The sequence below is a fragment of the Panthera leo genome, chromosome C2 (genome assembly GCF_018350215.1).
Source record: "Panthera leo isolate Ple1 chromosome C2, P.leo_Ple1_pat1.1, whole genome shotgun sequence".
Classification (NCBI taxonomy): domain Eukaryota; kingdom Metazoa; phylum Chordata; class Mammalia; order Carnivora; family Felidae; genus Panthera; species Panthera leo.
Genome location: NC_056687.1, coordinates 32,073,532 through 32,098,298, shown reverse-complemented (window position 1 = coordinate 32,098,298; position 24,767 = coordinate 32,073,532). Strand labels below are relative to the sequence as shown.

Genomic DNA, 24,767 nt, shown 5'->3' with positions numbered 1-24,767 from the left:
TAGACCCAGTGAAAAGCAGTGGCCAGACTTTTGGTGCCTGTCCTTGCCATGTAGTAAAAGCTGTATTCCTTTCTTGTCCTTGAAAAATCACTTTCAATGCAATTAAAAAGTCACCTCACACAATTATATATTCTAAAAATTCGAATGGTAAGAAATGTATAATGGTCCTTACACCTAAAGTTTCCTGAAACTTTTGGAAGTTTATCTCTGGACAAGAAAATTTTTTATCCACAGTTGTATTTTTTTTAATTTAGTTTTTAATTCTTACATTTCTTTGCAAACCAAGAATGATATATCATGATGGAGACATTAAGTTGGAAAATTTAGGAGATATTGATGCTTGCTGTTTGTAAGATTTCTGAAAACTTTATCAAATTCAGTTTCAAACGAGGCTTTCTAAAAGGGGCTTGCAAGCAGTATTTTCTTGCTTGCCTTGTATTAGCTCCATTCAAGAGTCTACTAACTGTTTAGGAAAATATTTTAGGGGCCCATTTTTCAATACCCACCATTATCACTCACTAAATTTAGAACTCCATTGTATGCCTGGCACAAATTGATAGCCCAATTCTTAGACACAACTTATATTTCATAAGTAATTTGATCTTGGGTAATTGCATTGAATTTTAAGGAAAATTAATTTGAACCTTGACCCTCATGCTTTCCATCGTAGAACGTGGCCCTCTACGTCATCTGCCAAGCAGTGCACAGCCAGCATATGGCTATTTGTTTCCTATTTAAGCTGTTTTCTCTTGAGGAAAAGAAATTCCCTTCAGACCAGGCAGACATCTGCTCGCTGTCTTAGCAGCAAAACCAGGGAACTATCTTTCCTGAAAAAAAAAATCATTTTGTCCAATTAATCAAAGATTAAGTCTTCCCAGATTTTATTAACTGGGGTACATTTTAATAGTAATTACTTTGAGGTGAATGTTTATATCTTGAGGTAATATTTTCCCATGACTTTCAATATATCATCATCTTTTGTTTTTGTTATTATTAAATGGTACTGCTTAAAATGATTTAGATTTTGACTTCTCCAATTTTCCTCCTTTTGGTAAAATGACAACTGAATTGACCATGCATGCTAAGTAGTCATGTGTTTACCTAGGTACAATAGAATGTATTCCCAAACTCTGGACCTTGGAAGATGGAAGGATTACTCCTAGAGGTGAAATGGTTCAGATGAGCAGGTAGAAGTAGAATATGCCATTATATTTTAAAATATTGATTGAGTGTGTGTGCACACACACACAATATGACCTCTATTATGGTCAAACACTAGAATTATTTATACAATTTATACACACACACACACACACACACACACACACACACACACACACACACATTGTTCCCTGATAGACTTTTATCTTTGAAGCTGAATTTGCTGTATATTGCATCTTTAATTGGGGCGCCTGGGTGGCTCAGTCAGTTAACTGTCTGACTCCTGATTTCGTCTCAGGTCATGATCTCGGTTTCGTGGGTTTGAGCCCCACATTGGGCTCCATGCTGACAGGGAGGGGCCTACTCAGGAGTCTCTCCCCCTCTCACTTCTCCCCGTGCACTCTCTCTTTCAAAATCAATAAATAAAAACGTAAAAAAAAATCTTTGTTTCCTCTACTTAATTTGTTTTATTTTTTTAACTTGCCATTTTCAGGTGTTTCACCACATTCTAAAACCTTTTTTATATCTTATTTTTGTTTTTATTATTCAAAGAAAGAATGTTAAAGAGTCATTTAGTTTCATGAGTTTGTAATCTTTTACTTTCTGGTCCACTTATATTCTGAAATGAACTGATTCTTTGTTCCAGAATTGATTCATGATTAAATGAAATTATGCATATAAAGTATAGCACAGGGACTGTCACATAATTAGAAACCATAAATTATGAATCGTAAATGTAATTGTTGGTGCTATTATTTTCATTACCTTTTTTCTCTTTACCTCATTATTGTCAGTTACCTAGATTCTTTTTATATAAAGGGGATCTGGATGCTTCTGAAAAATGGACTCACTTCATTTTAAATTTAATGACATATGTGTTGGGGCACCTTGGTGGCTCAGTTGGTTGAGTGCCTGACTCTCTGTTTTGGCTCAGGTCTTGATACCAGGATCATGGGATTGAGCCTCGCATCAGGCTCTGTGCTTAGGAATGGAGCCTGCTTAGAATTCTCTCTCTCTCTCTCTCTCTCTCTCTCTCTCTCACTCTCACTCTCACTCTCACTCTCACTCTCACTCTCACTTCCTCTCCCCTTCTTCCTTGCTCACACACTCTCTCTCAAATAAAATAAAATAAAATAAATAAAATAAAATAAAAATGTGTGTTAACATACTAAAATGTAAGTACAATGCTTCAGGAATTAAATTGTCTTAAATTAATTTCTGGTTGAGTATGAAATGTGTTGAATATATTAAATTCCACCTTGAGTTGAAATCCATGGTATGAGAAATTGACCCTTACCTTTGAATCCTCAGTGCTAATGCAGGACATGCAATAGTGTTGACTAAAATCATTTTTGTTGCAGCGACAAATGAAAAAATTCACTTTTATAACTATTACAGTTGGGATAACATTCATGTATTTCCTAATGTATATATTTATTCAGTTAAATAAAGAGGCAGTATCGCTAAATTCTGTGACATTTTTATGTTTACTTAAAGACTTGAGTGTTTACTATCGATCAGAATATATTCTTTTGTTGTTGCCTGTCTAAGCTTGTGCTGCTATAACAAGAACGCCACGTACTGAGTGGCTTGTGCAACACACATTTGTTTCTCACGATTCTGGAGGCTGGGAGGTGGAGATCCGGGGCCAGCATGGTCGTGTTCTGGTGAGAATTCTTTTCTCAGTTTCTCACATGGTAGAGAGAAAGCTCTGGTCTCTTTACTCTGTGCAAGGACACCAGTCCCATGCTGAGATCTCCACCTCCATGAACCGTCAAATGAAAATTACCGTCAGAAGTAATAAGCTTACAGAGATCATTTTTACAAAACTTTGGAAACTTGTGTTTCATTTTTTATTACAGAACACTTTAAAAAATACATACATGTTCTTGTAATATCATTACTGACAGTTAACTACTGGTGAACGTTGGGGAGGTATCCTTTTAGATATCCCAAGGTCCCTGTATATTCTCTGGGGAAAACTATTCCCTATTTACTAATATTCGGTCTTAGGTAGCCAAAAAAGGCATTGGATATGTTGGAACGCGTATCTGTGTAATAAAGACTAATTGGAAAAGTTAGCTCTCTAGGTTGGATCTGACCAGAGAGCTTTCTTCTGCTGAATATTCCTAGATACATCATCCTGGACAAGATTCAATCCAGTAATCATGGGGTTAGGGGTTACATATACCGTTACCAGTCTCATGAGCCACTCCTTTTATTTTCTCAAAAACTTGATTGCGTTCATACGTGCTGAAAAGTACTAAGATGATTTTTTCAACACTAGTTGATACTTAGATATAAAAGCCCCTTGAGGCTCCCAGAAAATCAATTCAGTATTTAGTTATTTATGAGAAATTCTTGGCAGTGTCTCCTCCTATCAAGAGTTCTGTCTGTAAAAAATATTAAAAGAACAAGCTAGATCTGGTTACCTCTCCAATGTTATCATATCATTCCTCCTTTTAATCATCTTAATTTACTGAAGACTTAAATGCTAGAAGTCTTTCTCACATACACAGACCAACTTGAGAATCATTTGTATGCATTTTAAAACTAGTGACAAATTTAACAAAACATACCTAAACCTTTTTAGTATGCTTAATTTTAATTAATACAATATAAGTTATCTTAAACTGTCATTAATTATCAATTAAAATTTTTTTATGTCCGGCTAGAATAAATTATTATTGCATGTTTCGGGGGGCATAAAAGTTCTCTGTTTCTTTGTTACCCAAAGTGGGCATTAAAAATGTTTTTAAACAGAAATTAAATAAATATGTGAAGAATACCAAAATATAGTTTATCCAAAAAATGGTGTTTTTTCTTTTTTTAAAAAAAATTTTTTTTAACGTTTATTTATTTTTGAGACAGAGAGAGACAGAGCATGAACGGGGGAGGGTCAGAGAGAGGGAGACAAAGAATCTGAAGCAGGCTCCAGGCTCTGAGCTGTCAGCACAGACCTGACGCGGGGCTCGAACTCACGGACCGCGAGATCATGACCTGAGCCGAAGTCGGCTGCTTAACCAACTGAGCCACCCAGGCGCCCCCCTTTTTTTTTTAAAATTTTTTTTTAACGTTTATTTATTTTTGAGACAGAGAGAGACAGAGCATGAACGGGGGAGGGTCAGAGAGAGAGGGAGACACAGAATGCTGAACCTGCTTAGGGTTCTCTCTCCCTCTCTCTCTGCCCCTCCCCTGCTCTCATGCTGTCTCTCTCAAAATAAATAAATAAACTCAAAAGAAAGAGAAAGAAAGAAAGAAAGAAAGAAAGAAAGAAAGAAAGAAAGAAAAGAAAGAAAGAAGGAAGGAAGGAAAGAAAGGGAAAAAACCCATATAGACAGTAATGTTGTGTCTAGCTATGTGGGAGAAGCAAATATGGAAGGATTGGGTGTGCTCCAGGCAGCAACTAGAGGCTTCCAGTCATAATGTGGTTAGGAACCAGCAGCATTGGCATTACCTGGAAGCAAGTTAGAGGTGATGAATGATGGGCCCCATTGCATACCAACTGAATCAGACCCTGTATTTTAACAGTATTACAATGTGGCTTTTGCAAATTCAAATTTGAGAAGCACTCTTCTACATTGTGCTAGAGTTTGTAGACCCCTGTTCATCCCCTAGAACCAAAACAACAACAACAACAAAAAACCTTTTGGAATGTAAATCCAGTGTTTTTTTTTTTTTTTTTTTTTTTTTTTTTTTTTAAGAGAAGCAGGTAGAACATGATTTTTGGTGAATTACACTGAATTTCTGAACCAGGAGAGAGGGCAGGGGAGAGTGGAAAAGGATGTATAGGAGACTAGCAAGTCAGGGGCAGAATTAGAGAGAAGGAAACACACAGAAAGAAAAGCACAGGAAGTACACTGAGGGAAACACATCCAGAATAACAGGAGGGGAGACTCCAGGAGACAGAGCAGGGAGAAGGAAGAGGGGAGAGTAAGTAGGAGGATAGGGAATGAGACAGACAAGGGGAAAGAGAGAGAGGTAAGCAGAAGAAAGGTAGAGAGAATGTGCTGGGGCTGGGGTGGGGGTGTGGTTATGGTAAGGATTAAACTTGGAACAGTAGAAAAATACATTTGCTTGGATGCAGAAGGAAAAGAAAATTGTTGGCTATGTACGAATAATTACAGACAGTGGGATATTAAGCAGAGAATAGGACACTCAAAGCTTTATCTGTATCCATAACATTGTTTACCAAGAAAAGTAATGCATGAACTTGTATCTTAGGTGTTTTGAAGCAAGTTCAAAGGAAGGTTGTATTTACTTAATCCAAAAGTGAAATGCCATGTGTGTATATAATTTTTATACTTCACATTTTCTAGAATTAAAACTATGGAAAAACTGGAATTTATTAATAAGAATAGAATGATGCTGGAAGGGTCATTTGGAAGTCATTTAATCTGTTCCTCTGACTTTTAAATTGTCTAAAGATCATTTGTTGTATTAAAAGAGGTTCAGAGCTAAAGATTATCTAGCCTCCATCATCAGTACCCCTTACATGCATCAGCATATGTTAACACAAAGTTATTACTTTAATTTACTTAAATCCTATTCGGTAGAAATCTCTTTCATTTTACATGCTGATAACAGAAAAGCCATTTTTTTTAATGTAGCGGCTCATATGTTTGAAGATAGTCATTAAGTGGGGCCTAATTTTTGATAAATTAGATCTGTTGTTTAATTTAGGTTTCTAAGTATAATAAAACTGTTTTAATCTCAGTCTCTTAGTATTTCCAGAGTGGAAATTGTAGCTTTAGTAACATTTTAAGTCATATTTAACCTAAGGTCTAAATTGAAGTTTTAATAGTGCCTGTGACATTTTACACTTGTCAAGAGGAATAAAAGTTTATGACCAAGTTATTTAGTATGCCTGAATGGGGACATTTTAAATCTTATCCAGTAAATAATGGAGTAAAACTTAGAAGAAAAGCCAGATACTTCAAACAAAATGGGAAAGGACATCCCTTCCCCCTAAGGATTTATACTCTTTCTCAATCTCTATCACCCTATATCTCTTTACCACAGGATACTGTACTTTATCTAGATTGAGTCACATTAAGTTACCATTTTATCAGATTCTTATCTCTGTCAGACACCAGAAAATGGATTAGGAGTCTGTGTTTGATGGAGAAGGACACCGAGAGCATTTTGATCACATAACTCGGCACTTGTCATAGCTTTCTCAGGTGACTTCCCTTAGTTCTAAAATGAAAGTGTATGACAGGTCGTAACCTTGTTGAATCTTGCTTAAGGGAATTCTTGGAAAATATGATTATAGCATATTTTCCTTTGGGACTACCTCAGGAAAGAAAGTAGCAATGAGCCAAAATTCCAAAGGAGAGGAGAAATATTTTTGTGGCTGGTGGAGTGAGAGCATGTTGACAGGTGCCTTTAATTCCTTTCTTTTCATCTTTTGCCTAAATCACCAAAAACTAAAAACTTGAATTCTGTGGTCATACTCTGTAATATTTTTCTTTCTTTTTTTCTTCTTCCTTCCTTCCTTCCTTCCTTCCTTCCTTCCTTCCTTCCTTCCTTCCTTTCCTTCCTTCCTTCCTTTTCTTTCTTTCTTTCTTTTCTTTCTTTCTTTCTTCTTTCTTTCTTTCTTTCTTTCCCTCCGTCCCTTCCTCCTTCCTTCCTTCCTTCTTTCCTTCCCCCCCCCCCCCCCCCCCCCCCCCCCCCCCCCCCCCGGTAACACTTAAGTCTCTGTTCCTTCTGAGCTATGTTGGTTTACAATTCTTTAAGCCTCTCTTAAGATTTTAATCATCAACCCCAGGTGAATAACCATACATTTCTTACGTTCTATTCCAAGAGGAGTTTGTGTTGTTTGAATATAATGGGTTCCCTTAACCCTGTATAAAGGTTTTTATCCATAGAGTACATTGTGAACATTCTTTATAGTTACAAATAGAATTTGTACATGGATATTTTGTATATATGTATACACATATATATTTTGTGTAGATTCGCACATATATAATTTGTATAGAATTAGTTACAACTAATTCTGTCCTTAATTTTGTTCTCCACAAATGCAGTATATGTTCATTTATGACCTTGGTGAATTTACTTAAGCTCTTTATGTTTCAGTTTTCTCACCTGTAAAAAAAGGGGACTTTACTTCTACTTAGAGAGGTTTGAGGAGGATTAAATAAGTTGATATATACAAGGGGCTTAGAACTGTGCCTGGTTGACAAGCATTATATAAATGGTAGCTGTTGTATTATGTGCTATTTACTGTGTTAGGCGCATTACTATGGTTCCAAAAAATGTTTCTCTTCATTGCAGGTAAGTAAAGGCTGACAAACTAATGCCACATACGCTTACATTCAGATGAGTTTTTTTTCCCAGAGTCAATCCTCTCATACATAAGTGTACTTAAAATCCATATAAATATTTGTGAAATGATAGATAGTCTTCGTATATCAGTGCATGGTATGTCTTTTATGATAAATATATTTTTGAGGGCTTATAGAATTATTGTCATTGGCATGGCCAGCATTGAAATATTTCATTGTGGCCTTTCTCAAAATGTGTTCCAGTGAAGCATTTCTGTAAGCTGTCAAAAAATAATTTGTAAAATAAGTCTTTAAACAAATTTCTAAACATATCTCTTTTCTATAAGACTTTTGAGGGTTTAAAATATTAATGAATCCTAAGAAACATGAGTAGGAGATCTAAGTTACTACAATTCACACATTTTTATGGAATGCCATTTTTTTTTTTTTCAGAAAACAATTTTCTCAGAATGCATTTTGGATGAAAACTAGTGTTTGGTATTTTGTGGGTGGACGTACATTTTCAAAAGTGTCTAAGTATCTCAGGTTCAGGTTTGTGGTTATTTATCTACATGGTTTCTTTGTTTCAAGAGCAAAAGAGTAAGATTATGATATACTATTCTATTTCTTTTTTTTTTTTTTTTTTCTTTCTTCCAGGGATGTTTTCTTCTCCTACATCACTATGTTGAAGGCTATAACAGGGGACCATTCAATATTCCAAACAATTCAAATATGGCGCTTTACCAAAACTTTGCAAAGAGGTGCTCAGCAGTGTGTGTGGTCTTACCCTTTTCTCTCACTAATATCCTGTTACTGTTAATAGTCTTGACCTCAGCTTTCTAAACTTTGCTTTCTATAATGGATATAATTTACCTCTTGCAAGCATTTGACACAATTGACCTCCTTTGTGAAACGTTCACTTTCCCAGAATTTCGTGGCACCCAGCTAGATCAGGATTACATTCTACTGCATGTAACTAAAGTCAGGCAATTTACCAGACAGGTTTAAAATTGATTCTGGAGGAAGGCTGTACCAGAGAAGTATGGCAGCTCCAAGAATCCAGCTTCCTTTTATTTTTCTGCTCTGCCAGCCCTAGTATGTGGCTTTCTTCCTTGTGGTTACAAGCTGATGGCTGTACTCTCAATATCACCCTTCTGTGCTTTACTAGAAGGAGGAGTGTAAAAAATCAGCAGCTATCCCCGTCCCCCTACCCCTGCTTTTTTTTTTTTTTTTTTTTTTTTTTATCAAGACAGTAAATTTCTGGAAATCTTCACCCAGTAGAAGTCTATTACATTTCATTGGCTAGACCTAGGTCACATGGCCACCTTTAGTTTCAAAGATGTATGGTGTTCAAAAACAAAATTCAAGGGAGTTATACTTTATTAAGTGATTCATGAATCAGGCAGCATCCCTGTAGCAAGTAGAAAGATGCTCCCAGGAGTACATCAACAAATGAAAGGTTTTTATAGGAAGTAGGGTAGGGCCAGTTGTTATTAGCAAAAGAAAAGAAAGGATTGTTTCAGGCAAGGTCACCTTCCATCAGGGGAAGGGCAGGGGGTCTTATCATACACATGACCTCATCTTCCTTTGGGGAATGGAGAGGGCCCCTGTGACAGATTACCTCATTGGTGTTGACCAGAAATTTTCAGATTTATTGTCTTAAAATTCCCTTCCTGGAGAGGTTGAAACTACAATTAAGTCTTGGTTTGCTGTCCTGGGGAAGTGACTCTACCTTGAGCCTGCAGTTTTCTTTTTAGTAAGGAGAAATGTTTTTAACTAGCTCATTTCTTCCCCAAACAACGTTTGGTATTTTGCTAAAAGGAAGAACAGAAAAATGGATGTTCACTAGCCAACTAGCAAGGTCCACCATCTACCTGCTATTGATTTTCTTCTTATTTATATCTAGACTAGTCTTGGCTTATAGCTGAAATGTTCAAATTCCTAGAGTGTTTATTCTTCTCTTTTTGCTCTGTGGTTTGCCTTGGATGACCACACCTACCTCTTTGGATTCTTCTAGAACTATTGTCCTGTTTCACTCCCTGTCTCTAGCCTTGACTTCCACAGTTAGCTCCATTTGGAGATCCTGGTAGTATCTCCAGCTGAAATGTCCAATATGAGACTTAACCATCTTCCTTTCCATTCCTGCCTTTCCTCTAGTTTTTCCTAGCTCTGAAAGGGATACCACCATCCATTTGGCTCTCCAGACTAGAAACTTGAGATTAATTCTTTCTTCCTTTCTTTCCATCTGTTCCTATCGGTTGATCCTCAAGTCTTGCTGATGATTTGTCTTGAATAGCTGTAGGATTTTTCCACTTACCTTCATTCCTCTCACTATTCTTCTAATTTGTGTCACCATTATTTCTCAACCACATAGCTGTAATACTGTTTTGCAAGTAAAAATCTGATCTGTCCCTCTTGATTGTTCACTCAGAGATTCTCCAATGCCCCTAAAATCTAAACCCTTGAAAATGATTTGCAAGGGTCTGTGTGATCCTGGCATTGGTGGCCTAAGATTCATGGTCTCCTACCCCTACCTCTTTGGTCTGGAAAAAAATATTTATGTTTCAGAGTTCAGAAGATCCATCCTTTACTCTTAGCCTCCTTTTCTGCACATCCTACCCCTCCCACTGTCACATCAAGTTTAACCTTACCCATATCACCCTGTATTCCTTTATCATATTATGTAACTCCTGTATTGTGATTAGATTGTATTTACCACTTAATTCCTTTTTTTTTTAAGTTTATTTATTTATATTGAGAGAGAGCACACATGCCTGCAAGCAGGGAAGGAGGAAAAGGGGAGGGGAGAGAGAGAGAGAATCCCAAGTAAGCTCCACTCTGTCAGCACTGAGCACAACTGGGGGCTTAATCCCACGAAATGTGAGATCACTATCTGAGCTGATATCAGGAGTGGGACACTTAACCAACTGAGCCACCCAAGCGTCCCTTGCACTTAATTCTAAATACTGTAACTTGTACCTAGTATGGGTCACAAAGGGAGTGTTATTACTAAATCTCTGTCAGTAAACAGTTCTGTATAACGATCCCTACCAACCAACAATAATGGAAAAAAAAAAAAGGTTTCTTTATATTTGAAGGTGCTAATGTGCAATTTGGCATTTTGTTTCCCCAGTAGAAATGAGAGACCGCATACATTATCTATCTTCTTTAGCCTGGTGTGTTTTATGCCTCACCTTTTTTTTTTTTTTTTTCTTCTATGTAGAAATTTTTTTTTTTTTCTAGAATCAACTCCAGCGGCAAGTTAAATCTGTGACTATATCTCAGCTAATTTTTCTGAAAAGAGTTTCAAGTATAACATTCATTTATTTAATACCATATTCTGATCATTAACTCAGACCATGGAATTTATTATACCTTAAATAGAATGAAATTAAGTTTTGGAATTTAAACTAAACAGTGGATACTTGCACAGATACTGAAAAAGAAATATGTATGAACATATATCAAGAGAAATATGTATCACCCCCCACCCCACATTGGAACAAACTATTCATTAACATTTAGATTTAGATTTAAATACTTAAATGTATAGTTTAAAATTTTATACCAATGTTTGCATTACTAATCTAATATACACTGCTTGAACATCGATTGTGAGGCATAACCACAGAGAATCCTTCCAAAATCTTTAGAATTTAGATTTTTCTCTTATGGTGTTAGATATAAAAATTAACAGAATAAAACATTGCTCACATTAATTAATATGAATATTTAAAAGCATAAACATTTTGGGGATCTCTGGGTGGCTCATTTGGTTAAGCGGTCGGCTCTTGGTTTCGGCTCAGGTGATCATCTTCTGGTTTGTGGGTTCGATCCCCACATCGGGCTCTGCGTTGATGGTGTAAAGCCTTCTTGGGACTCTCTCTCTCTCTCTCTCTCTCTCCCTCTCTCTTGCTCTCTCTCCCTCTCACTCTCTCTCCCTCTCACTCTGCCCCTCCCCTGCTCTCTCTCTTTCTCTCAAGGTAAATTAGCTTAAAAAATATAATATAAATATTTTTCATGTAAATATAAATATAAATTTATATATATAAATATAAGTTTATATTTATATATATAAATATTTTTCATGTAAGTATAAAACAACCATGTTAAATATTTTAAAATTTTAGAACACTTTTTTTGTTTAAAGTAAGTAAGACATAAAGCCTAGACCTTAAAAGAACAGTCCTTTACATTGGTAACTACTTCTTTTGACTGACTCAGTTATGCTGATAACCATTGTCTAAGCTATAGCATCGCTACTAAGAGGGGGGAGGGGCAGATTGTTGTTAATTTAAATGAAACGGTTGCAATTTAATTAATTTTATTGTGATATAATTGACATATAAAATTGTATTACTTTCAGGTATACAACATAATGATTTGATACATGTGTATATTGCAAAATGATTACCACAGTAAGTTTCACATTTTTCACCACGTATAATCATAAGTTTTTTCTTGTGATGAGAAAAAAGATCTACTTTTAAGATCTCCCTTAGCAACTTTCAGATATGCAACACAGTATTGGTACCTATAGTCCCTAGGACTTATTTATCTTTTAACTGGAAGTTGGTCATTTTTGGTCACCTTCATCTATTTGCCCCACCCCTCTTCCCTCATCTCACACCCACCTCTAGTACTCCTTAGTCTGTACTCTGTTTCTAGGAGTTTGGTTTGTCTTTCTTTGTCTCATTTATTTCACTTAACATAACGCCCTCAAGATCTGTCCATGTTGTTGCATCTGACAGGATACCCTTTTTTTTTTTTTTTTTTAACATTTATTTATTTTTGAGAGACAGAGAGAGACAGAACATGAGCAGGGAATGAGCAGAGAGAGAGGGAGACACAGAATCAGAAGCAGGCTTCAGGCTCCGAGCTGTCAGCACAGAGCCTGACGCGGGGCTCGAACCCACCAACCATAAGATCATGACCTGAGCCTTACTCGGACGCTTAACTGACTGAGCCACCCAGGCGCCCCATAGGATGTCCTTTCTTTTTATGGCTGAATAATATTCCATCGTGTGCATGTATATATACACACATATAAACACACACACATATACCCTTACACAAACATACCCCGTATTTATTTTATTTGTTCATTCCTAGGTTGTTTCCATTGCCTTGGCCAGGGAAGTGCTGTTATCTTTGTGAGGTAGTGATTTCATTTCCTTCATAAATACCCAGAAGTAGAAATGCTGGATCTTATAGTAGTTCTATTTTTTTGAGGAACCTCCATACTGTTTTCCATAGTGGCTGCACTGACATGGTTCCAATTTTAAAGAGATTTTTATTGAAGTCAGAAAGTATACACACACATTCAAATTCACACGCACACAAACTGAGGAAATATTTTTACATGCTGCTATGGATTCAGTTAAAGCTCCTTTTGAATGTTTTTAAAAATGTCAGATTCAAATCTTCTTTAGATTCTTAAAAATAGGGTTGAAGCATATGATTTATTCATGAAATTTTGGCTAGGAAAAATATGAACAAAGAAATTCTTTTCCTCTATTCTTGCCCTGAAATGCTACAGTTACTGTGATAATTAGCTCAATGTTATTGTGGGTTATTTTTTCTTATAAATAATTTATACCTCAGTTTGCCTTCATCCTTTAAAATGGCAATGCATGAAATTGATTTCGTAGAATTGTACCTTTGATTAATATTTAATTTGAAATTATTTTACAGATTCAAGTTTAGATGTAACTATATCACATTTGAGATGATAAGTGTATATTAGAAAACTTGAGTATACATATCTTTATAATCACTCACTGTTTTATTTTTCAAAAGCACCATTTCCTCAGTTTATAAAATCATATATTTTATAATGTGTAATTTTTTTTTTCGGCTCAGTAACAGAATTGATTACATTTAGAATCACTTCCTTCCCCAGCTCCCTGTCCCCCTGAAGTTCAGGCCATATGCCTATAATATTAAATATATAACATGTAGATGTTGTAAATGAAACTGTTTACCAATATGAAAATACGTATTTGAAAATATAAGTCACTAAATCCACCGAATACAGGTCAAGTCTCTACTTCATGTAACTATTTCTGTCATTCACATATCTGAGGACCTTGGGCAATCAGTTCACAGTGAAAGTTGTTGAGTTCCTGATGCTCATGTAGATGAAGAGGCCCAGGACTTAGAGGGACATATTTCATAGGCAACTTGAGTTGATGAGTGGAAATGATAGCTTGAAAGATTAGTTTCTTCTGGAACAAGGAGTACTATCTTATTCCTCTCTTCCCAATCCCATTATCTTTTCTCCCGTTAAAAGCCTTTTGATTTGGTACAAAGGTGGGGGGCTACTGTAGAGTAGAGTTACACATGTCTGTCAAAGGTTGTTCTCCCATTCAGCTCAAGAACCTGGAATTTGTCCAATGGTAACCTACCATGCTATGTGCATGGATCTTAATCCGGCCCTTTGTCATTTTAGCAATAAATGACGTACAAAAAACCCAAACAAAGAAACAAACATACAAAAAACAAGATAGGGTTGGGATAATGTGATTAATGATATACATTTGTTTACCATTGATTTCCCTTCTTGCTGTGTCTGCTGCATGAGGACCAGGAGCTTGTCACTCTTTATCACTGCTGATCTAGAACAATGCCTAAGCAAGTCTCTGGAATGTTTGGTGAATGGATGTTATGCTAGTTTAATGCTTGGAATTGATTTTCTGGGACTTTCCTAAGGACCTGATAATACCTCCTAACCTCTGTGACTTCATTTGCTTATCTATAAATAAGCAATGCAATTTGCTACCTTATGTAATAATTGCATAATTGGCTAACTATTGGAAGGTAATTTGGACCAGTCAGAGATAGGCATTGTACAGATAAGAGGGGGTTATCTTTACTAGCTAATCAATGATATCTTTAGAACTTCTGATATTTCTTATGCTTTTGCAAAACTGTACAATCTTAGTATCTGGAAGAAAGTCAGGCTGTGGTTCTATAAAAATAGAGGAGAGGAAGAGAGGAAAGGGAGAAGGTTTTAAGTTTTAATTCACTATGATGACCATGTCTATGAAACTTTCTTTAAAATCATGCTTTTTCAGGAGACTTTGTGTATTTTTTATTGACTTTTTTTTTTTAGTTTTTTAGCCGGGAAATGTGGATTTGCATGTCTAGGGGAAATTAGTGAGTGAATGTCGACCATGATCATATTTGGCAGGGATGATAAGCCTGCTTTCGGAAGGGGCATTCCTCCGGTGCTTGGCTGGCTCAGTTGGAGGAGTGTGGCTCTTGATCTCTGGGTTGTGAGCTCGAGCCCCATGTCAGGTGGAGAGATTACTTAACTAAAGTCTTAGGGGCACCGCGGTGGCTCAATCAGTTAAGCATCCAACTTTGGCTTCGGTCGTGGTCTCTTGGTTTGTGGGTTCAAGCCCCACATCAGGCTGATAGTGCAGAGCCTGTTTGGGATTCTCTCTCTGCTCCTCTCCCACTCATGCACCTACCCGTGCATGCTCTCTCTCTCAAAATAAATAGACATTATATATACGCGCGCGCGCGCACACACACACACACACACACACACACACACATATGTAAAATGAAAAAATCAACGAAAGAAATACAAAATATAAAATCTTAAAAAAAAAAAAAAAAAGAAGAATGTGCATTCCTTTATGTTTTCCCAGACATTTCTGCTTGGTGATGTGGGATGTGGGAGTGGGAGAACTGTTTCTGTAAGGGATAATTTTTTTGGTTTTTATTTCTGAAGGACAACGTTAGCCTTAGTTTTGGATCGTATTCTCACAGCATTCATTCCGTTGACTAGCCTTACATGCCTATAATTGTGTGGAAACCTAGTTTGTCTTTTATGTGTTTAATTCATTAGATGGCTAGAGATCATTTCTGTGTTTTTAATCTGTGCTGTATCTTCCCTTTATCTGATAGTTGTTTGGCAAATTTAACTGTGCCAGATTTTGCTCCCTGTTTAAGTGTGTTTTTGTGCAAGTGAACTGTTACAAATGATGCATGCACACACACCCATTTGTATCCTGCCACTCATAACCCTCTTCTTTTTATACTAATGTCCCCCAAATTCTGACTTTTTACAAGGTGGACTTATTTTGAGAACAAAATCCTATTATTTCAGAGACATTCCTTTTGGGACATTTATTGTACTACAGAGAATCTCTCCTTTCAAATGACTCGTATTTCACTTAATGTTTACAAAAACTGTTCATTTATCTGACATAAGGGGCTAATCAAACGGCTTAAGTACATTCCTGGCTGTTTGGAAGCTTTTTAAGCACCATAGAGAGAGTACTTAGCAATGGAAATTGTGTTTATGTGTGTGGAATATCGCCGCTGAAATTCTGAACAGACCCAGAGGAAGAAGAATATTGAATTTTAATATTCAAACATAACTTATTTCTGTTTTAGATTTAACTTAGTGGGATAAATTGGCTCTTATTAAAACCTTCTTATAGAATATAAGCTACGTTGTTATTTTTTTTTTTAATTTGAAGAAGAAGTTGAGGTGGAAGGCCGTGTTAACTGTAATAATAACCACTACTTGTGAGTGTGTGCTTTGTGCCAAACACTGTTTATATTTATTAATTTACTTAATCCTCACAAAAACTCAGTGAAGTAGGTATTGTTATTACCCTTACTTTTTAGAGGAAATCAAGGCCCAGGTGGTTTAAATAACCATCATGCTCGTGATCCTTATGCTATATTTCTTCTCACACTGATGTGAAACTTAAGACAAATTCATTTTATATTCGAGACAATTACCTTCCCACAAAATAAGACCAAAGCATAATATACATTTACTTCCTTTGGTAAAATAACTGTTAATATGGCAGTAGGTACTAAAATGTACAATTTTCAGTTTGTATTTTTCTATTTGTTTTCCTAATCTGTAGTTACAGACAAGAACCAGTAAAATGTTAATGTTGTACATGCAAATCCTTTTCACACATGAAAATCATACATTTTTATTCAGCTGCAGCCAGTGATTCAATATCTGTACATTTTGCATTTAAGATTAAGCTATGGCTTTGATATTTATACATTATTGACAAACCGAGCTATCATTAAATTAGTATACTTAAAAATATGCGTCCCAATTAAAACTTGAGATGGGCTAAAAGTCCTCCTTTTAAATTGATGGTTGATCAGTGTTCTTTCTGTCTTTATTATTTTTTTTAAGTCTTAAGAAACTTAACCTATATCTTCCTCAATTTGTTGTGATACATTAAGTGATTTCTGTCACTCCTGTGTAATTAAAGAAACAAAACAGATGAACATAGGGGAAGGGAACGAAACAATAAGATAAAAACAGAGAGTGAGGCAAACCATAAGAGACTCTTAAATACAGGGAACAAACTGAGTGTCGCTGGAGGCGGGGGGTGGGCTAAATGAGTGATGGGCATTAAGAAGGGCACTTGTGATGAGCACTGGGTGTTGGATGTGATGAAGCGCTGACTTCTACACCTGAAACTAATATTACACTGTATGTTGACTAACTGGAATTTAAATACAAACTTGAAAAAAAAAAAGGATAAAGTGACTTTGACCCATTCCTAATATGACCCCTTAAAAGAACATGACTGGTATGTCCAGGAGAGATCAATATGTGGGGTCTTCTGACATGACATAGGTAATCTTTTAAAGCCTGGATATTGACTAGACAATCCACTAAGTAAATAGCTGGGAAGCAGTAAAGCTTCAGTTGGCTTGCATTGTGAACACATACTGCTTCCCTTTCTCTTGTATTGATGAGACCCTTCTTGTGATGTGTTCAGCTTTCTTTTAGGGTCATTTACTTTGATTCTACTTAATTTATACTTAATCTTGTTGTTTTATGTTATCAGATTCAGCATGTAATTCTTCAACTTAAAAACTGGGAGTTACTCATCTCTGGCTAATAAGCTTCAGTGATGTGAAAGTCCCAGTATTTCAGTCTGGTCTTGGATTATCTGACCTAGAAAATGTGTGAATTCCCCTGCTCAGAGGATCTCTGGAAGCATCACTTCTGAGGACGCACTTGGGGCTGCTTGAAGCTCAGGTGACCATGATCTCCTGAGGGTCAGATACAATAAGCCTTGAGAAAATCAAACACAGATTGATAGTATTGAATGACATAAACTTTGTATCAGAGGGAGTAGTCCTAATTTACTTTGATTTGATAGTTGCAGAGATAACATGTTGTCAATGTATCATTGACTTTTTCACTAAAATAGGTAAAGTATTTGTAAGTATATGAAAGATCATGTCAATGTTGTAATGTTCCTCTGCTCCAGAAAGAAGCATAAAAAAATGATCAGTAAATTGGTTACAGAAACATCGTGGTGGAGAATTAGACATACACCAAATTAGGACAATTGCCAGGTACTTTCTGTTTTCATATCTGAATGTTTTATGGTGATAGGCTCAGGGTCCATGGGATTTCTTTTCTGCATGAGGTTTCCTAAAAGTATGAAGGTTGTATATATAGGTACATTGTCCTCAACTTCATAGGTATATTTTCTGGCTCCTTACAAGGCAGCTGAGAAGACAAATGAACAGTCAACAGTCTGAACTTGTAAAGTTCAAGAAGGAAAGCCAGGATCTAATTGAGCTGATGCTTTATTTCTTTTGGCTGCCCTACCTGGTGATTTTTTTATACCCTGAAGAGTAAGCAGACACTGAGTAAAGAAAGATTGCTGCACATTTACATGAAACAAAACACACAAATTGCCAAATAAGGGATAATGGTTTATCTTCAAGTGTTAAAAGCATCAAATGGTTCTCTAAAATTTATAGCTATTTTTAGTTCTCTCAATTGAACCATGTTTAATAACCAGCAAGTTACTGTATTTTCCATGCTAGAACTTTTTTCTAGTTAATAACTTTCCCAAGCCATTCTTCCATCATTGGTTTTCACACATTTCTCTCATCACTTTTAATACTCTGACTCTTTTATGGACCATAGGCATTCCAAAATATTTACCTATTTCTCTTTGCAAAATGGGGTTTTCACTGATTTCTTTTCCATTTATAGATGTAAATGTCATTAACATAATTTAACCTTATATCATAGAAAAAGGAATAAATTAGAATTGTTTTACAATTTTTCCATAGACGGTTTACCATATATATGTGTTCTTTTCAGAGTTGATTCAGAATCTCCTACCAACAGACTTTGGTGCTCACAACATGAATTCTTAATATTTAACTTATTATCAAGTATTACCATCAGTTAATGTGTGTTGAATGCCCATGGGGCTGCTGGCATAGACCTGTGGTGTGTACCTAAAAAAATATAACAATCACAGAACAATTTAGGCTCTGTTGTGTAGTAGCTCTGATCTTCAACAACATGAATAAGAACTCACATAGGGAAGAATAAAAAGAAGGAAGATATTTTTTGAATGGAAGCTGAGAGTTGGGGTTGAGGAAAAAAAACAGTTATTTCCTTTTTGCTTGCTATCTTCTTGGGATTCTTTGAATTAGAATTGTTAATAGGCCAGATGAATCTGTCTAAGTGGAATCCTTCAAAGCTGAGTGAACGATATGTCCCCAGAGAAATTATCTTACTGGGATATGATCTGAGTTTATGCCAAAGGCCTGTTTAAAGGTTCAAGATGACTAAGGACTTCTTCAGACTGGAGTTTTAACAGTCTTTCTTAAATATGCTTTCTTTTCTCTTTATTGTGGCTGAAGAATGATGATGGAAATTCAGATTTTATAAAGTTAATCATATTTCTAGATATAAAACAACTTAATTTACCACCTTCAACAAACTATACTTATATTGATATGGCACCAAGGCAAAATAAGTAGCATAAATTTGTGTAATTTAGGTTAATCTTTGCTTACTTTAGAAATACTTATTATTTTTCTAAGAGGTAATATCCTTATTGGTACAGAATATTTCAGATTTACTTTTATAGCCATATATAAGAGAAATTCTAGCTCTATTGATACTATCATCATTGATTAAGATATGAAAATTTTATGATGCAGCCTTAGAACTCAAGGTGAACGTTTTCAATTTTAGATTTTTTAGCTGGTCCGCTAATGCTTAAGTCATTCTACTTGAGGTATTTAGTAAAGTTCTCAGTGGAGGATTTCTTGTTCTGACTAGTTCAAAGAAGATGGATATAAATAAACTCTTATTTGTACATCTGTCTCTTTTCTTTTTCTTTTTTCCAATGAGAGAATACCTGAACCCAATAAGTAATGTCTATTCAGGCTCTGAATAAGCTAGACAGTAACTCCTGGAAACTACATTATTTATGAAGCTTGGAAATTGTAGCCCCAGTTATTATAGTATCATACTCCATTCATAGTCACAAGTGTTATAAGACAGATACTTAAGGAGATTAGAAAGTGCTCTCTTTGGTAGCACTATACTAAAATTGGAACAATACAGACATTAGCTTGTCCTGTATGTAAGGATGATACACAAATTTGTGAAGCAGTCCATATTTTATCCTAATATCTGTGGGTGGGGAAACAGGCTCTGTAAGTGAAGTGATTTACCTCCTCAAGGTCCTCAAGGACCCATCCCTGATTCCACCGCCTCCTCCAAAAAAAAAAAAAAAAAAAAAAAGCAATATAGAGAGAGAGAGAGAGGAAGATTAGATAAACAATATTATTTATAGATCAATTCCAAAGTTTTTCATTTAGAAAACAGCATTTTGGAAAAAGTGATCTGAATGTAGTCCTATTTGATTTTTTTTATATAAATTAAAATTTTCCCATAGACAAATAGTTAAGGGCATATTTTGGATATAATCTAAATTTTGCTTTTGTAATTAAGCCTTGTATCTCAATAAGGGTTATACTATAGAAAAATAATTTAAAAAAAACTCTCATAAATAAAGTATATAAAGATATGGGAGAGAACTGTAATCAGTGTGTAGAAATATTGGAAATATGTTATACCAGATAAAAACAATGCTAATCTGATCCATATTTTTCATTGTGATTTTGTTTAGAAATAACCATAGAGGATTATGAAATTAATTTTAAATAGAAATTGAATATAGAAATTTTTGATAGAAGTGGGTTAAAATCCAATCAGAAACACCAATGCTATTTTTTTCTCTTTATCTCCCCAAATTTGAAATATTTTTAAGAATTGTGAAAATCCTTTAGAAAATTCTGTGTGTTTCTTATTATTTGGTACCTTTATAATTTTGAACAAATCTGAAGTTAACCCACTGTCAATTCTATATTTTTGAGCATTGTGTTTTCAGGAGCCCGAAGTGTAAAGGCTAATTTTCAACTTGTTAGAAGAGATCATAGTCTTTCATTTTTTTATCAAACCGTGTGTGATGGTGGGACCACTATTTTCTGTACCCCTTCTGTCTTTCCAGTTTGTCTCTGTTTTGTTTCTCTTGTTTCGACCAAACATCCAATAAAAATATTGAAAAAAGGGAACAGGCTTATTTGAAGGTTTTCTGTGCTGATCCTTTAAGAGAAAGGACTTTTGTGTAAAACAAATGATTAATTTGTCATTTTTCATAAAAATTGCCATTTTCAACTACATATCTTATCTTTAAAATGCACTTTCTCCATTATTACCTAAGGTTTTAGTTAAGTTTAAATAGGTAAAATTAAATGCATATTTTATGCCAGAACACCTTTTTCCAAGGTTAGTGTTACAAAACCAAATAAGTTATAATAAAGACATTGATTCATATTATTGATTCTTCTCATCATTCACTGAGATTGTAGTAGTGTCAAAGAAACAGTTATATAGGATGAGGGCTATTGGAGTCTAAATAGTATGTCAAATGGACATGGAATAGATATGTATATTAAATATACACAGCTTTCCCATCTGGCTCTTAAGTCCCTTCTAATATTAAACTTCTCAGCAAAACTTATTGTATGCACTGAGTGAAATATTATTTGAAAAAAAATATTGTAACTGTTACCTTTAAATTTGCATACATTTTCTTGTATTGTGAATGTTGGTATTAAATATTTGGTAAATTTCTATACTTAACATCAGTTTTTCAATTTTTGATCAAAGCAAGTAGTTTAATTCTTTGTGATTTTTGAAGAGATTTTTAAAATATAATATGAAACTATTTTTGGAAATTATGGAGCACAGTGTATGTTTCTGGCCTATTTATATAGCCAGTGATTCATACAAAATGAATTTTTTTAATTTTAATTTTTATTTAACTTATTTTTTAAAATTTACATCCAAGTTAGTTAGCATGTAGTGCAACAAAGATTTCAGGAGTAGATTCCTTAATGCCCCTTACCCATTTAGCCCATCCCCCTCCACTACCCCTCCAGTAACCCTGTGTTTGTTCTCCATATTTAAGAGTCTCTTATGTTTTGTCCCCCTCCCTGTTTTATATTATTTTTATTTCCCTTCCCTTATGTTCATCTGTTTTTTTCTCTTAAAGTCCTCATATGAGTGAAATCATATTATTTTTGTCTTTCTCTGACTAATTTCACTCAGCATAATACCCTCCAGTTCCATCCACGTAGTTGCAAATGGCAAGATTTCATTCTTTTTTGATTGCTGAGTAATACTCCATTGTACACACACACACACACACACACACACACATACACACACACACACACACCATATTTTCTTTATCCATTCATCCATCGATGGACATTTGAGCTCTTTCCATACTTTGGCTATTGTCGACACTGCTGCTATAAACATTGGGGTGCATGAGTCCTTCAAAACAGCATACCTGTATTCCTTAGATAAATACCTAGAAGTGCAATTGCTGGGTCGTAGGGGAGTTCTATTTTTAGTTTTTTGAGGAACCTCCATACTGTTTTCCAGAGTGGCTGTACCAGTTTGCATTCCCACCAGCAGTGCAAAAGAGATCCTCTATCTCTGCATCCTTGCCAACATCTATTGTTGCCTGAGTTGTTAATGTTAGCTATTCTGACAGGTGTGAGGTGGTATCTCATTGTGGTTTTGATTTGTATTTCCCTGATGATGAGTTATGTTGAGCATTTTTTCTTGTGTTGGTTGGCCATTTTGATGTCTTCTTTGGAGAGGTGCCCGTTCATGTCTTTTGCCCATTTTTTCACTGAATTATTCGTTTTTTGGGTGTTGAGTTTGGTAAGTGCTTTATAGATTTTGGATACTAACCCTTTATCTGATATGTCATTCGCAAATATCTTTTCCCATTCCGTTGGTTGCCTTTTAGTTTTGCTGATTGTTTCCTTTGCTGTGCAGAAGCTTTTTATTTTGATGAGGTCCCAATAGTTCATTTTTGCTTTTGTTTCCCTTGCCTCTGGAGATGTGTTGAGTAAGAAATTGCTGTCACTAAGGTCAAAGAGGTTTTTGCCTGCTTTCTCCTCAAAGATTTTGATGGCTTCCTGTCTTACATTTAGGTCTTTCATCCATTTTGAGTGTATTTTTGTGTATGGGGTAAGAAAGTGGTCCAGGTTCATTTTTCTCCCTGTCGTCCAGTTTTCCCAGCACCACTTGCTGAAGAGACTGTCTTTATTCCTTGGATATTCTTTCCTGCTTTGTCAAAGATTAGTTGGCCATATGTTTCTGGGTCCATTTCTTTTTCCAAGAAAAAAAAAAGTACTGTTTTTGTGCCAGTACTATACTGTCTTGATTATTACAGCTTTGTAATATAGCTTGCAGTCCGGGATGATGATGCCTCCTGCTTTGGTTTTCTTTTTCAAGATTGCTTTGGCTATTTGGGGACTTTTCTGGTTCCATATAAATTTTAGGATTGTTTATTCTAGCTCTGTGAAGAATACTGCTGTTATTGTGATAGGGATTGTATTGAATATGTAGATTGCTTTGAGTAATATTGACATTTTAATATTTGTTCTTCCTTTCCAGGAGCATGGAATCTTTTTCCATTTTTTTGCGTCTTTTTCAATTTCTTTTATAAGCTTTCTATAGTTTTCAATGTATAGGTTTTTCACTTCTTTGGTTAGATTTATTCCTAGGTATTTTATGGTTTTTGGGGCAATTGTAAATGGGATCGATTCCTTGATTTCTCTTTCTGTTGCTTCATTATTGGTATATAGGAATGCAACCTATTTCTGTGCATTGACTTTATATCCTGCCACTTTGCTGAATCCATGGATCAGTTGTAGCAGTTTTTGGTAGAATCTTTTGGGTTTTCCATATAGAGTATCACATCATCTGTGAAGAGTGAAAGTTTGACTTCCTCCTGGCCGATTTGGATGCCTACAAAATGAAATTTAAAAGTGAATAAATAAGGGACCACAGATTTAAAAATGCTAGCCATATGGGAGATTTCATTTTCTTACTGCCATTTGTTTCCTTTGAATTGGTAGTCACTTGTCCTTATATGAGATGAAAATCACACCCTTGTCCTCATACTTTGATTACTGAATCTTAGTTCTCAATGAATGAATTGTTCTTGCCACTGAACTCCAGGCCTGGGGCAGTTAAGTTTTCTTGGTCTTTAGCCTAAGGAAATATGACCCTCTCTGGGAGTACTTCCCATCTGCACACATAAAAGGGCTCTGTCTTTAACCATTACAATAGCTTTCTGCTTTCCTTTAAGAAATATTTTGTAAATCAAGAAAGCTTCTGTGACGTGTTCCTTTAATCTCTATTTGCTTGTCCCTATTCTTTTTATTTCAAAGTTTAATTAGGAATTCTAACATTTCACAAGTTGAAGGAAATAAAATGTTTGACTAATATAAGTCAGAACCCAACAATGTAAGACCAAATACACCTGCAAACGTCAATCTATTATTTCCTTCAACAGTGCTGAATTTTATGACTATTTACAATGGAGGGATTATATTTGAGATTATTTTATCTTTATAGTTAATCTAAAATGAAGCAATGGTACACTTTGTACTCTTTTTATAAACTATTTTTTGCGTTGTTTTACAATATTCGTAATATTTAGTGTCAAATCATACTGACCTGAGGTCCTAAGTATTGATCACTATATAAAACAGCTGCTAGTTGACCTGTTTGGCCCTTTGCTCAGTTGGCTACAGCATATAATGCAAACATACAGGACCACAACTTTGTGTGTGATTTCTATATAGCTGAAGTTAGCCCTGTACTCACTAAAACAGAACTCAGTATCTATCTGATCATTGTCTTTCATATACTACTGGTTACATATTAAGCTAACCAGATAAATAAATACATTTGATAATGGAACATGTTTTTTATTCCAGTTTATTCTATAGTAGAAGTGCATATTTATCTATCTCCATTTTGTGGCTAAAGACTTTGTGAAGTAACTGATATCATTCAAAATATACATTTTATTTTTCAAATAAAGGTAACTTTTTTCAACTATAGTATGTTAAAACTCTGCTTTTCATATACTATTTTCTGTCAAATACATTCAATCACGTAACATTTTTGTA

At 35.2% G+C, this 24,767-nt stretch overlaps 1 protein-coding gene and 1 non-coding gene across 5 annotated transcripts in view; both read left to right on the top strand.

The window, feature by feature from the left end:
- ROBO1 (roundabout guidance receptor 1) overlaps positions 1-24,767 on the top strand; it is a 401,546-nt gene that overhangs the window by 75,044 nt on the left and 301,735 nt on the right. The gene's annotated exons all lie outside the window — the stretch shown is intronic.
- LOC122199000 lies at positions 19,780-19,881 on the top strand. Its single transcript, XR_006193282.1, has one exon. It is a non-coding gene; the product is annotated as a U6 spliceosomal RNA (small nuclear RNA).